Consider the following 12751-nt stretch of genomic DNA (forward strand, 5'->3'; position numbering starts at 1 on the left):
GGGTGAGGCCCTTCACGGGTTCTCCACGCCTGCTGCAGTACCTCTGGGTGAGAAAGTCTGAGGCCATGGGTCACAAGACACTTCCTGGACCGGACCCCCTGCTATGACCACGTCCAGTTCTGCTGTCTGTGCTACAGTTTCCTTTGCTTGTGAGGATCCAATATTATTATATAAAGATGGCAAGGATAACACAGTGAGCTAAAAGGATGATTTTTGTTTCCTTTGTAAAAAAATTTTTAAAACTATAACCTCAGTCCTAAGGTCTGTGTTGACAATGTCACGTTGTCCAAAAATTTCATTTCTTGACATCAGAAATTTAATGACTTTGTATAAAATATGTACATATTCTTGAACTGTACATGTTATTTTTCTGTTTACAGAGAATTTATATTTTTAGTCACATAAATGTATCTGTCTGATTATGTAATAACACAGTATTATAAGTATTGCAATAACATGGTACATAAATTGAAAGTTTAATGGTTGTGATAAAATAGTATGCCTTTCTTCATTCACAACTCTCTTTTACAGGGTAAAAATCATGATTTTATTTTTAACTCACCTAATGCCAATAGCATTAATGAACAGTCTTCTAAAAGTCATTTAAAACAACTTTTTTTATTTAATATCAAAATTTGAGAAGGACTTGATAAGATATTCAACATATTTTTGCTTTTTGTTTTTGGTTTTGTTATTTTTGTTTTGTTTTATTTTGTTTGCAGTTCCAGGAATTGAACCCAGGAAGTTGTTCATGCTACACAGAAAGTTGAACATTGAGCAATACCCCAACTACACCAGGCTTTATTTAGGGATCCTGACGTGTGTGTGTGTGTGTGTGTGTGTGTGTGTGTGTTAGGCACACAGGTGCACAGACCCCTCTCCATTTGGCTTGAATTTTACACTCTGTTGTAGTGTGTGTCTGCTTATTATGAAAGCCAGATGAATGTTCTCAACAATAAACTTGGCCATCTTCATGCTTGCTGTGACCTGCTGTCTAAGAGTGTAAGGGTCTCCTTGGCAAGTGATAAAAGCAGCACTAGTGAGTGTGAATGGAACATGTTGCAAAATCTCTAAGAAAAGGATGAGAGGGACTAGGGGAAAAGAACAGGTACTGAATAAATATTGCTAAATAAATGAAGGAGTTTCAAACTGGTACCACTTATGAAGCTAAATTATCTTGATTATTTCTTCACCCTTCATTTAAAATATATGGTGTGTTTTTATACTTATTTCATGAGTGATAAAACTATCTTTTGAAAGCAAAGTAAGACCTCAGTATCATACATTAAGCAAGGGGAAGAATCAGGAATCAACACAAATTACTAACTCCTAAGCTCATAAACGGTCTACTTTATCATAATATACCAGTTCCCAATAAAAGCCAGTGGTGGAAGCCAATCATACTCTGAGAATTTGGTGTCTGATGCTTCCACATATTCTGTAACTTTATAGTCTTATAAAATGCAAAATTGCCCATATCTCTGTAGTGAACATTTTATTGCTGCAAAGCAATGTTTGTATTGCAAGCCTGTTCGCTTTCAAGTTCTCTACCTCTGAAGAGAATTTGTTTCAAGTCACGCTAACTCAAGATATCCAACAAGGATTTGGATGATACTCCTGTCTCCGGGTAAGCATGCCACAATCAGGTGCTACAAAATCTCTTGTCTTCCTCTTCAAAGCTTTCTCCTAAATTCAAAGGACAGTCAAAATACCACTCTAAGAGCACACCGGCGTTGAACACAGCCACAGTGACATCATCTGCCTCACAGAATTGGGGAGAAAGGTGACTGAAGCCATGAGGCGATGTCTGTCTCATAGCAACCTCTCTAATAACACGTGACGGATGAACCATGTGGTGGTATCAGGATTACAGTAATATTACCAGGGTATTAGTAGTTCCTGCTGCCCAAGTATCTAAAATCTGAAGAAGGCTGCTGTCTAACCGGGTTATGTTGTAGAAAAACAAACAAAAAAATTTAAAGGCTTACTCCAAGATTTATTCCTCTCTCACAGGACATCTTCGATGCAGGTGTATGGAGCAGAAATGGGATATCAGTTAAGGACTCAGGCTCAGACACTTTCTTCGTGAGTATTTGCTTGGTGGCAGCTTCTGGGAGCAGGTTCATGCAGAACTATGTGTCAGCTTCTGAGACTTTGATCAGGACAGGAGACACGTCATATCTACTCACAGTTCATTGGCCACCGTAGTACACAGCTTACCCTCAAAATGGGTTGTGTTAGCCAACTTTTTATCATTGTGACCAAAATACACAAGAACAATTTAGAGGAGGAAAAAAAAATGTATTTTGGGCTCACGGTTTTAGGTCAGTCAACCGCAGGTCAGGTAGACCATCAGGATGGACGGGCCTGGTGGAGGAAAGCTGGTCATCTCCTGGCAGCCAGGAAGCACAGGGAGGGGAGGGGGGAGCCAGGGATAAAATGAAATTCATTCAAAGTCTTAATCCATTAATCAAATTCTGACCCCCGTAATCTAATCATTTCACTTCTAAACATTTCAGCATTGCCTAATTTTTAAATTGTCTAAATTTAGCTTTTAGGAGGATTTTTCATATCTAAACCACAATGTGGATTGAGAAGGAAACCTACCTTGTACCTAGAAGGAAGAGAACCATTTTATGTCTGAACACTCTGATCATGAGATAGCTGGCATTGTCTATAGCCCTTGCATTGCTCTCATTTTAAAAACATTTTTTTTTCTTTTACTTGCAGAACCATCAACAGTTTATAACCTTGCAAACTACATAAATTTGTTACAACACCCTTGAAACAATTAACAAGATACTTGCCCCCTCTGCCATATGGCCACAAAAAGAAAAATCATGTAAGTGCACCAGAGCAAGTGATAGCAGTTTGCATGCTGCTGTGGGTTTTAATGACATATTATCGTGGCAAATTTTGAACCTTCAATGTTTCCTCTTACATTTGCATGTAAATATACACCTTAGAATATTATAATGAAAAAAGAAATAAGATGTACCCTTTATAAATTTCAATGAAGAAAATAATAACACAGAGAAAGATCAGAACCCCAAAATAAATACCAGAAAGTTGAGAGAACTCAAGACAAAGAGCATCCAGTAGCACAAGAGGAATGATACAAGCTCCCAGTGTTGGAAAGCTGGTTGATGAGGGTGTGGAGACCAGAATACACCACCAGAATGAATTTAGAACAAGTGTTGTTGAGATAAAGGCAATAAAGGAGAAGCAGATGAAGGAATCCTCACCTCCCTCCTTCTATTTACAACAGGCAGGACATGGATTTGTAGATACATAAGGTACAATGTGTCTCCCCCCTTTTCTATCAGAGAACAAAGTTTAACCACTTAAGCTAACGAAGACTTTTTAATGGCCCTGGAGATGGCTCCAGTGGACTCTACGCTAACACTCTTCACTAATAGGACTTTGCCATTTATTTGCTTTCCCTCAATGCCATCCTGGACGCTCACGTTCTTTCTTTTAGTGTCTCACTTCTCTAAACAGTTACTGTTCTTTATGGAATACGCTGGGTTATCTGAGATTCAAATCCATCTCGATGCATTCTCTGAGTACACACACACATACACCCATTATATAGGTAGAGTATAGCATATAGTTTTGTAAACTTATGCTTGCTTTTCTCTTGTTGATCTGTCTTTTACTACAGGTGTCAATTCCAACCAATAACTTAGGAAAACTAGGGAAATACATTTTCTTCCCCTACAAATCCATGGTTGTACAAGTTCAGTGGATTGTCAGTCAACTCCAGGTCAGGGAGAACATCAAGGGAAGACACTTTTCAGCTCCTGGCCCCCGGGAAGCAGAGAGAAGGGAGGAGCCAGGGATAAAATGAAATCCCCAAGGGCACACCTCCAGGGACCTACTCCCTCCAGCCACACCCTGCCCTAACTAACCAGGCCTGTGGATGTAAATCCTCTGAGGCTATCTCCAGGCCCATAGGAGTCTAAGTGTTAGGTGCTTAACTTTTGTTCTCCCTGGTAGAAAGTGAGAGGCAATATCCCTTTTGTATGGGAAAGTGATAAAATGGAATTAAAAATTAAAACATATCTGATTAAAAACATAGAGCAATAATGTTGTAGGAAAACATTTGGTATAAGGAATTCTTTCACATGACTATTTAATAAAAGTATACAATGGCTAGATGCCACTCTGATCACACTGAACTTTGCCAGAAAGTTTTGCTTAACATCACAGAAATATGGAAATGTAGTATATGGTATAAGAAGACAAGTTTTAGGTGAAATCTGAATTTCTAAAAATACACTGCACAAAACAAACCTCATGGTACCTCTCACTATGATGTATATGGCATTTTATTTGAAGTAGAATATCTTGTAACTTTTGTATGAATCATTCTGATGATGTTGCTTCCAGAGATAATTAGGCCTTTTGTGGCTTAATATTCTTTTTAACATGAGAGACATACATTTAACATGGCTCTATTTTCCATCCTAGTCATGCCCAACAGACGGTGTGAAGATGGTGGACGTGGCACTTTCCATGTGTATGAAAAGGGCCTGGTGTTGTTCCCGATCTCTTGTGCCAACCAAACTCACCAGTATGCCACTCCCACACAGGCCATCAGGGATCAATGCCTAATTCAATATGTCTGGTCTCCTGGTATCCTCATTATTATTATTTTAAGAGGCTATTGGCATGAACACATGTTGTCAGTAAACCTGGCTTAAGCAATTAGGGCTTGGCTTCCAATTAAAGTTAGTACCACAAAATATCTTTCTTGTCCTCAACTATGGCTATGATAATAATGAAATAAAACTGACTCATAAAATTGAGGCTAAATATCCCATGTAGAAATGTGTTTCTACATACAGAATCAGTTATTTCATTTTAGTAAGATAATTGCTATCCTATTTGTTTTGTTTGGCAAGGAAAATTATTTTTCATGAAGTAAAGTACTTACTTAGTGGAGAACCATGGTGTGTGTGTGTGTGTGTGTGTGTGTGTGTGTGTATGCACACTGGTGTGTTTGTTTAAATAGAGAAACATTTCCGACTTGTTCACACTAAACACCCAGTCTATTAAAATACTCAATGCATAGAAGATGTTCTATAAACAAGATTTAAGTAAGTAGATAAAGTAACTTTTGATACAATAATGATCATGGCATTTCTCTTATAATGTTCTAAATGCTGTTATAGTACAGCAAAAGACTTGGGTGTTATAAACACTCTGATTTATCCTTGAAAAGAAACTTATAACTACAGAGAGCACCATTTCATAGATTTATAAATTTAAAGACGTTATGCTAAATTATTTATATTTACTATATAAATTACTTATCAAGAGACTCATTGAATTAGTGCTTGTTTGGGATATTGATGTGATGATTATACTTAACAGGTGGGATTTAGAGTGAGAGAATTTAGACAACCCAGGAACAATATAAAATAAGAAATAAAGAAGCTTAAATGATTTTAAATTATTGTGTGTTTCTGTATAAGCTGAGATTGTTCATTTAATGGTAAGGCAAGGAACTTTAAAGAAAAAATAAAAAAACTTTAAGGAGAAAACTAAAATATTTACCACAGGCTTTCACAGGTTTTCAACTAACTACTGTATAAAGCTGAAGATTAGCATTTCAAAATGAGAACATTACCTGATTGAGTGAAAGGCTGAGAGAAATCAGATCAAATGGAAGGTTCCTGAGTAGAATACCAAAATAAAAATCCAGGTTTGAAGTAACATCACCCATGAATAAAAAGAAAATGAGAATATGGTGTTGTACACCCAACTCCAGGAAGAATTCTTTCAATGAACAAAAGAAACATCAAATCATTTGAATACTTTAATGCTATTTTCTGTCTTTTTTCATGAAACAGTTAAAATGCTATCAATGAATTTGGATGAGAAGTTATGCCTTACAAAAGAGATATATGAATCAAATTTTCATGTTTTTTGTAAGTCATTTTCCTAGAACTTTATGTGATATCTGGTGCACGGATCATTTTTACTTTGTCACTCTATTCCTTAATTCTTTAGAGCAGGATCAAATTTGACATTAACACCAGCCCTGAATGTGAGAGTCAGCATGGTGCAGGCACATGGACCACTACTCAGAATGAGGAGCCCCTGGGCTCCCCGAGTAAGGAACAGCATGGACGATGCCCGCTGCTTCTCTTTCCATAGCTACACTTTTGATCTCATGTAGACAAAAGGAAATTAGATATTTACCTCTCTGTATTTTAAAATTTAATTGCCCTTCCCCTTCACCAACTCCTTCTACAATGTGCTTATTAATTGTTATCAGACTTTAAATTAGGATATTATGAGTAGCTGAATAAATGGCTTTTATGAATGTCCTGAATTAATTCTCAAGACATTAATTATCATTAGTTTTTTATGTCTAATGAAACTGATTTCCAAGATGACACAGGATACAGCAAAGATTATACAGGTTTAAAATATAGGTTTGTCTAACTCTTAAACATGCTTTTTACTCCTATGTTAGACTCTTTAATCCAGAATAGTTTCTTAAAAGAGACCAAGCTTCTCTTTTTGTACTGCCAAATATGTTGGTGAAACTTGACTTGGTTCTGGACTCAGGGCTCACATACCCTTCAATAGGCTTGCTATTTTTTCCTGTACAATAAAGTTACTTATCTCATCAGAGATCCTGCAGTTACTATAAATTAATTGATTTAACTAAGGTATTGTTGATATAATAGAATGATAGCTTGCCATAGCTTACTTAATAATAGGTTAACATTATATAAGCATTAAGGAAGAGTGGAGAACTCTTTCTAGATAATTCATATGTACAAACTCAGAAAAATTCTCCCTTAACACTCATGAGCAGATGAGGCCACTTCTGCCCACGTGACCTGCACAATTGCATGAAGCCTCAGTCTCAGAAGGACCATGTGCCTGGTTAATGATCCACTGCCAACATCTTTGTATTATAAATAATGTTGTTTTTGAACATGTGCTTTTAAGTGAAATTTGATGGGACAATTGTGTGAGGCCATCCTTGCACCTGTGATTAGACACAGCTGTGTCAGAGCTTTCCCCACCCTTCTCCAGGTCCGAGGGCTTGTCCGTGCAGAGGCATGTCTGACCACTGCCCCAAAGACCCCAATCATCACCCCTGACCTTGGGATGCTGCCCGCCTTAACCTTCATTGGATGGGATTTTCCCGGAAGTTTTTGTTCCCCAATAAAAGCCCACTCCCTGGTGTGCGCTCTCTCTCTCTCTCTCTCTCTCTCTCTCTCTCTCTCTCTCTCTCTCTCCCCCTCTCCCTCCCCCTCTCCCTCCCCCCCCCCTCTCTCTCTCTCACACACACACACACACACACACACACACACACCTCTTCAGTAAACCTTGCTACCGGTACCACATTAGGTGGCTGGAGGCGGGAGCTAGGAGAAGTGTCCTGTAGCTGGTTTTAAAGGTAATTAGAGTCTAGTCTCTTTAATTTAGAACTCCCTAGTGTTTTCTCACGGTTTGAACCTTCTTTAATGAAGCCAGCACTGGTCAAGTGGCAGAGACAATGATGCAAGCACCAAGCAGAGGTGGTACCTGCAATATGTGTGGCCCTGCTCCTGACCACCTTATTTGCATATAGCATCACAATGTCTCAAGATTACAAAATTGTAGTGAATCACCACTAAAATTGCTGTAGACAGACTCCAAGCAATTACAGCACAAATAAGTCACATCTACTGATGAGCAAGCAGCAGTGCTGATACCTCTGAAGGGCTGTGCTTTTGCTCAAACAGAAACTTATTTCCAATGCAGGAAGAAGGTCATGGTGCAATCCAAGAGCAGTGATAACCAAGGGATCCTTTCACATCCTTTCTTTCTCATGAAACTTCCATGTATTAATCTAACATTATGCAAAAAGGTAAATAAATTAAATAACATAATTTAATTCTTTCCTTAGACTGATGATAACTAGGAAATAAACAGCATTTAAACTCAAGAGAAACTGTTAAAGGGGAAAACTTTACATTTTATCACTGGAACTATACATTTTTTTTCCTGTTTTTTGAACATGGGACCTTCATTTTTATTTTGTAATGAAACTGTAAAGTTTGTAGCCAGCCCTAAAGGAATATAATAATAATAATATTATTATTGTGTTACTGATGAGAAGACTAAGACCCAGAGAGATTAAAGACCTTACTCGATGTCAGTCAGCTAATGAATAAAGCAAGAATTTGAAACCAGACGGTGACATAGCAAAATCTATATAAATAATTACATCAAACAGCATAAAATAATTGCACAGGACTTAACACCATAGGATGTGGTGGTAAATCTTTTCTTTTGAATTTAGTTTTTGATAGTCTCTTAAAGTTACAAAATTTCATTGCACGCCAAAAAAGTGTTATTAATACATATCTCACAGGTTTGCTAGGATGTACAAATGAATAATGTCTGTGAAATCAATTTAAAAAAAAAAGCACTATTAAAATATGAGTTACAAGAGTTGGGGCTACTACTACTATTAACTATTACAACTACTAATAACTATTACAACTGTGGTTGTAAATAGTTAAGGATTGGATGTAATGCAAAACATACACACACACAACTGAGGCATATTGAAAAGCATATGCACAGTGAAAAAAAAATAAAATGAATTATCTAAGTAATTCCATTTAGATAATAATACATGCATTGTTTGCAAAATTAACACAGGTAAATACTAAATTTGCATTCTTTCAACCCTTTTTTTCTATCTGAAATAAGGAGTTTGATAAAACCATAATTCTACCTTATAATTTAATAGTCATATCAAAATGCCTTTTAATAAGTGATCATATTCTTTAATGAAATCAGCTCTTAATTAGGCCCCATATGTTCACTCATAGTGAAAGTAGTTGTTTAGCTCAAAATGCCTGTGTCTCCACATTCACAGGGCAGGTAAGAATATAACACCAAAGCAAGTCTGCTCTTTGCCGGTTTGGTACATGATGCCATCTCAATATTTTCTTTATTTTTAAATTAATGCCTTGATATGTCACCTGAAATCTGGAGATTACACTGGAATAATTACTAATTCAAAATTTTCAAACATTTAAGAAAAAAATGAAGTTTCAAAACCTTGAATATGGAGAGGAAAGAAATTGTGAATGTTTATTCGGTCCAGCTCTCCATATAACTTTGTAAGATAAAATTTAAAATATGAGGTCTTGATTTATAATGTGTAAATTAAAACGACTTTAAGAGACTTCAATGGTAGTAGCTTGAAGGCCTCTCTTTGAAATGTTACTTGTTTTTTTCATTTTCAGAGAAAACATAAATCATGCTTTTTAATTCTCTGGTCAGGGAATGTTAATGTTCTCCTACTGAGTAGAGGAAGAACATCAGTGTTCTCACTTCAGCTAATCTGGGTCCTGCATGTGAGCACAGGACGGAAATTTCTGCAAGACTATTTCTACTCTGATTCCAAAGGAACCTATTTCCTTGCACCACAGGGAAAATAATAAAACGAACTTTGATCTTGACTTTTTGGTGCTTTGAGAATCATTAAGATTGCATATTCTCCAAATCAGTCAGGTTAATTTGCACTTTCTGAGATAATAGTTAGATGTTGCCAGTGTTTCTTGATTTGAAGAATATGATGTTGAGTTAATATTAATTTTGTCTCTTGCTTTTTAAAACGTCTAACTCTAATATTTTTTAATGTCTTCATCTTTTATTTTTCTTGGTCCTCTCTGACTCTTTTCTCTAAATATGGCTTTATGTATTATATTTAAGTTTGGATTGAACAGTTACAGAAAATATTTTACAATATATCTGCTATGATTTGTATCTGGAATGTTACCAAAAATCATGTGTTGAAAGCAGGGTCCCCAATACAGCAAGGTTCAGAGGTGGGGCTCTTATGCAATGATTGGATTATGGGGAAGCCAAGCTCCTTGGTGGACCAATCCACGTGATCTAATCCATTGATAGTTGAAAGGATTATTGAGAGATGGATAGAGTTAAAGGAGGTTGGTCATTGGGAGTGTGTCCTGCAAGGGTTTGTCTCCTCCCTAGCCCTTCCTTTTTCTCTCTCTGCCCTCTTCTCCTTTCTGTCTGCCTTGAGGAATGAGATGAGTGGCTTTCCTTCTGCCATGATGTTTCTGCAATGGAATTGGATGACTATGGACTAACACCACTGAAGCCATGAGCCAAAATATATCCTTTCTTCTTTAAGTTGTTCTTAGGTGTTTTGATGGCCTGGATGCGAGGCTGACTACACAGTACTATATGCATTTTCTGTGCTGGGCACTTTTATGTGTTTGTACCACATGATTCTCACATTACATCCTAAGAGATCAACTCTCCTGGCATGGTAGCATACATCTGTAACTCCAACAGCTCCAGAGGCAGAGGCAGCAGAATCCCAATAGATTCCAGCCAGGGCAAATTAGTGAGACCCTGACTCAAAATAAAAATTTAAACAAAGGATTGGGGGTGTTGCTCAGTGGTAAAGCACCCCTGAGTGAAGAGGAGCTCTCTGTTATCATTTCCCCAGGTTTTGACCTTCTCCTGGGAATATTTGCATCTTTAATCTCTACCCCTGTCTTAGTTGTTCTCCTGCCCTGACTCTTTGTACCTGTTTGTTGTGCTTCCCTTTTTCTCTGTTACTTCCTCAGAATAATTGGTTTTCTTTTGCTTCTTAAACTCTTTGGATCTCTGTCTGAGCCAGCTTTATAACAAATATGGTAAGGTTTTCCATAATTGAATTTCAGGTGTTTTGTTACCATATTTAAAGCATATAAATGCCTTTCCTCCTTTGTTTCTACAAAAACCAAGAAGAAAAATGAACAGGATATAATGTCTGACTTGCAAGACTCCATGATATTCTCCCCTCCAGCCTTTTCTGTCTTCTGTTCTGTGCACTTTCTTAAATGCTACATTAAGATTTCATTTTGCATCATCTCTGAATGTAAATATAACAGGAAAGAGAATTAGCATCTGGATTGGTGCAATTATAGACACAAAAATTTAAGGATAAAAACATGATGATTCCCATCTTGCAAAACAAAATAAAAAATAATCAATACTTTCCTTTTAAAGTTCTACTTTGGAAGTGGTTTTCACTTAGAAAGTCTTGCAGATCTAAATATTTAAAGAGCTTTTATTTTCAAAGTCCTTTCTTCTAAAAATAAAGAATGAGTAAAAAAAAATTTTGAAACTAGATCATCATGGTTACATACCATTTACTCCTCACCTCTTTCTTCTCTCCCTTTATTTCATCTTATTGTCTTAGTATATTTGTGTTTATTTATAAATAAAAGAATAATTACTGGTCACAAAAGAATATGGCTAAAATTGTATTTATTTACCAAAAATAGAATAATTACTTAAGGTATGACTGCAGGGAAGTAGAAAATTCATGAAATATGCATGTGAAATGCATCTATATATTTTTCAAGGCTTCTGTTCTCTTTTCATTTGCATCTCTCTGTAAAAGATATTGTATTGCAAAAACAAATAGCCATATGAGGCACCCGAACTGCTGCTGGGCAAGTTAAGTTGATTAAAACCGCAGGGTAGATACTTAAAATACATGCTCTACCAATGAAATAAACTATATATTTTCATTATGTCTTTTCTAATTCACACTTTATTCAAACTTATATATTTTCATCCACTATATATAATGAATTCTACAGTTGCCAAATGCAGAGTTGAGATGTCTGTGTGTGCATAATATATGGAGCAATTAAAATTGCAAGTGAAATGTGGGCAAAAGTTAACCAGAAATGTTTTCATGCCAAAAGCTTCTATACATTTTTAGTTTTCTAAATTTATTTTTTTCTTTTTTTTAAGGAGGGGTAGGAAGCAATCACTCCCAAGTTCAAATATATAGACCCAAGCAAAATTTTAAAATTGCAAAATAACATTTTAAATTGTCATACTGAAAAGGTTTCACCTGGTTTTAGCAACTTCTGAAAATTGATTTAGAGGAAATAACTCTAAATAATGAGCAGTTGTTCAAAATGTAGCCTTGGAATCTGAGCTGGGATCCAAAACATCACAGATGAAATATGTACAGAAATTTAATATTTTATGTATGTAACACTCCAAACTACTACTAGTTAACATTATTTTTGTTTGTTTTCATGATTAGAGTTACATCTCCATATATAGTTATTTAAGACAATATTTATAAGGCTTTTAATTACATGCATATTTACCAAAACAATAGGCCCACAGGCCTTCGCACTGATTTGCCTGTGTCTGGCACTTTCAGATATTCTTACATCTTGCTTCTTCCCTGTGGTGGAGGACATAGGATTCCAGTGTTGGAATCTCAGCTGTGCACTTATCAGTGGTATGATCTTGGGAAAGGTCTCTGGAAAGATCTCTCTCTCACTCTCTATTTAATATTTCATCTATAAAGTGGAGATAAAAATAGTAACTTCTTGCTAAGGTGTCTGTAAGGATTCAGGGAGTGAATATCCATGAGGATGTTGGTGTAGTGCTTGGCACTGACCACAAAATAGCTCTTAGCTTCTTTCTGATTGCACCTGCTCCACACCCTGAATTGCTTCTTTCATCAAGAAAGGTGACAAAGATGAAGTGATATGTATAAAACTTTACACATATGACAACTTAAAATTATCTGCATTGGCCTTGGGCTGTTTTCCTGTTAACTATGAATAAAGAACATCACACTTGAATGATGTCGGTGCCTGTGCATAGCATTTTTAAATTTCTCTATTGCAGGGATATGTAAGTGGATTAATAGAAGGAAATAATTATTTTATGCACA

This window comes from Callospermophilus lateralis, chromosome 8 (genome assembly GCF_048772815.1).
Source record: "Callospermophilus lateralis isolate mCalLat2 chromosome 8, mCalLat2.hap1, whole genome shotgun sequence".
Classification (NCBI taxonomy): Eukaryota; Metazoa; Chordata; class Mammalia; order Rodentia; family Sciuridae; genus Callospermophilus; species Callospermophilus lateralis.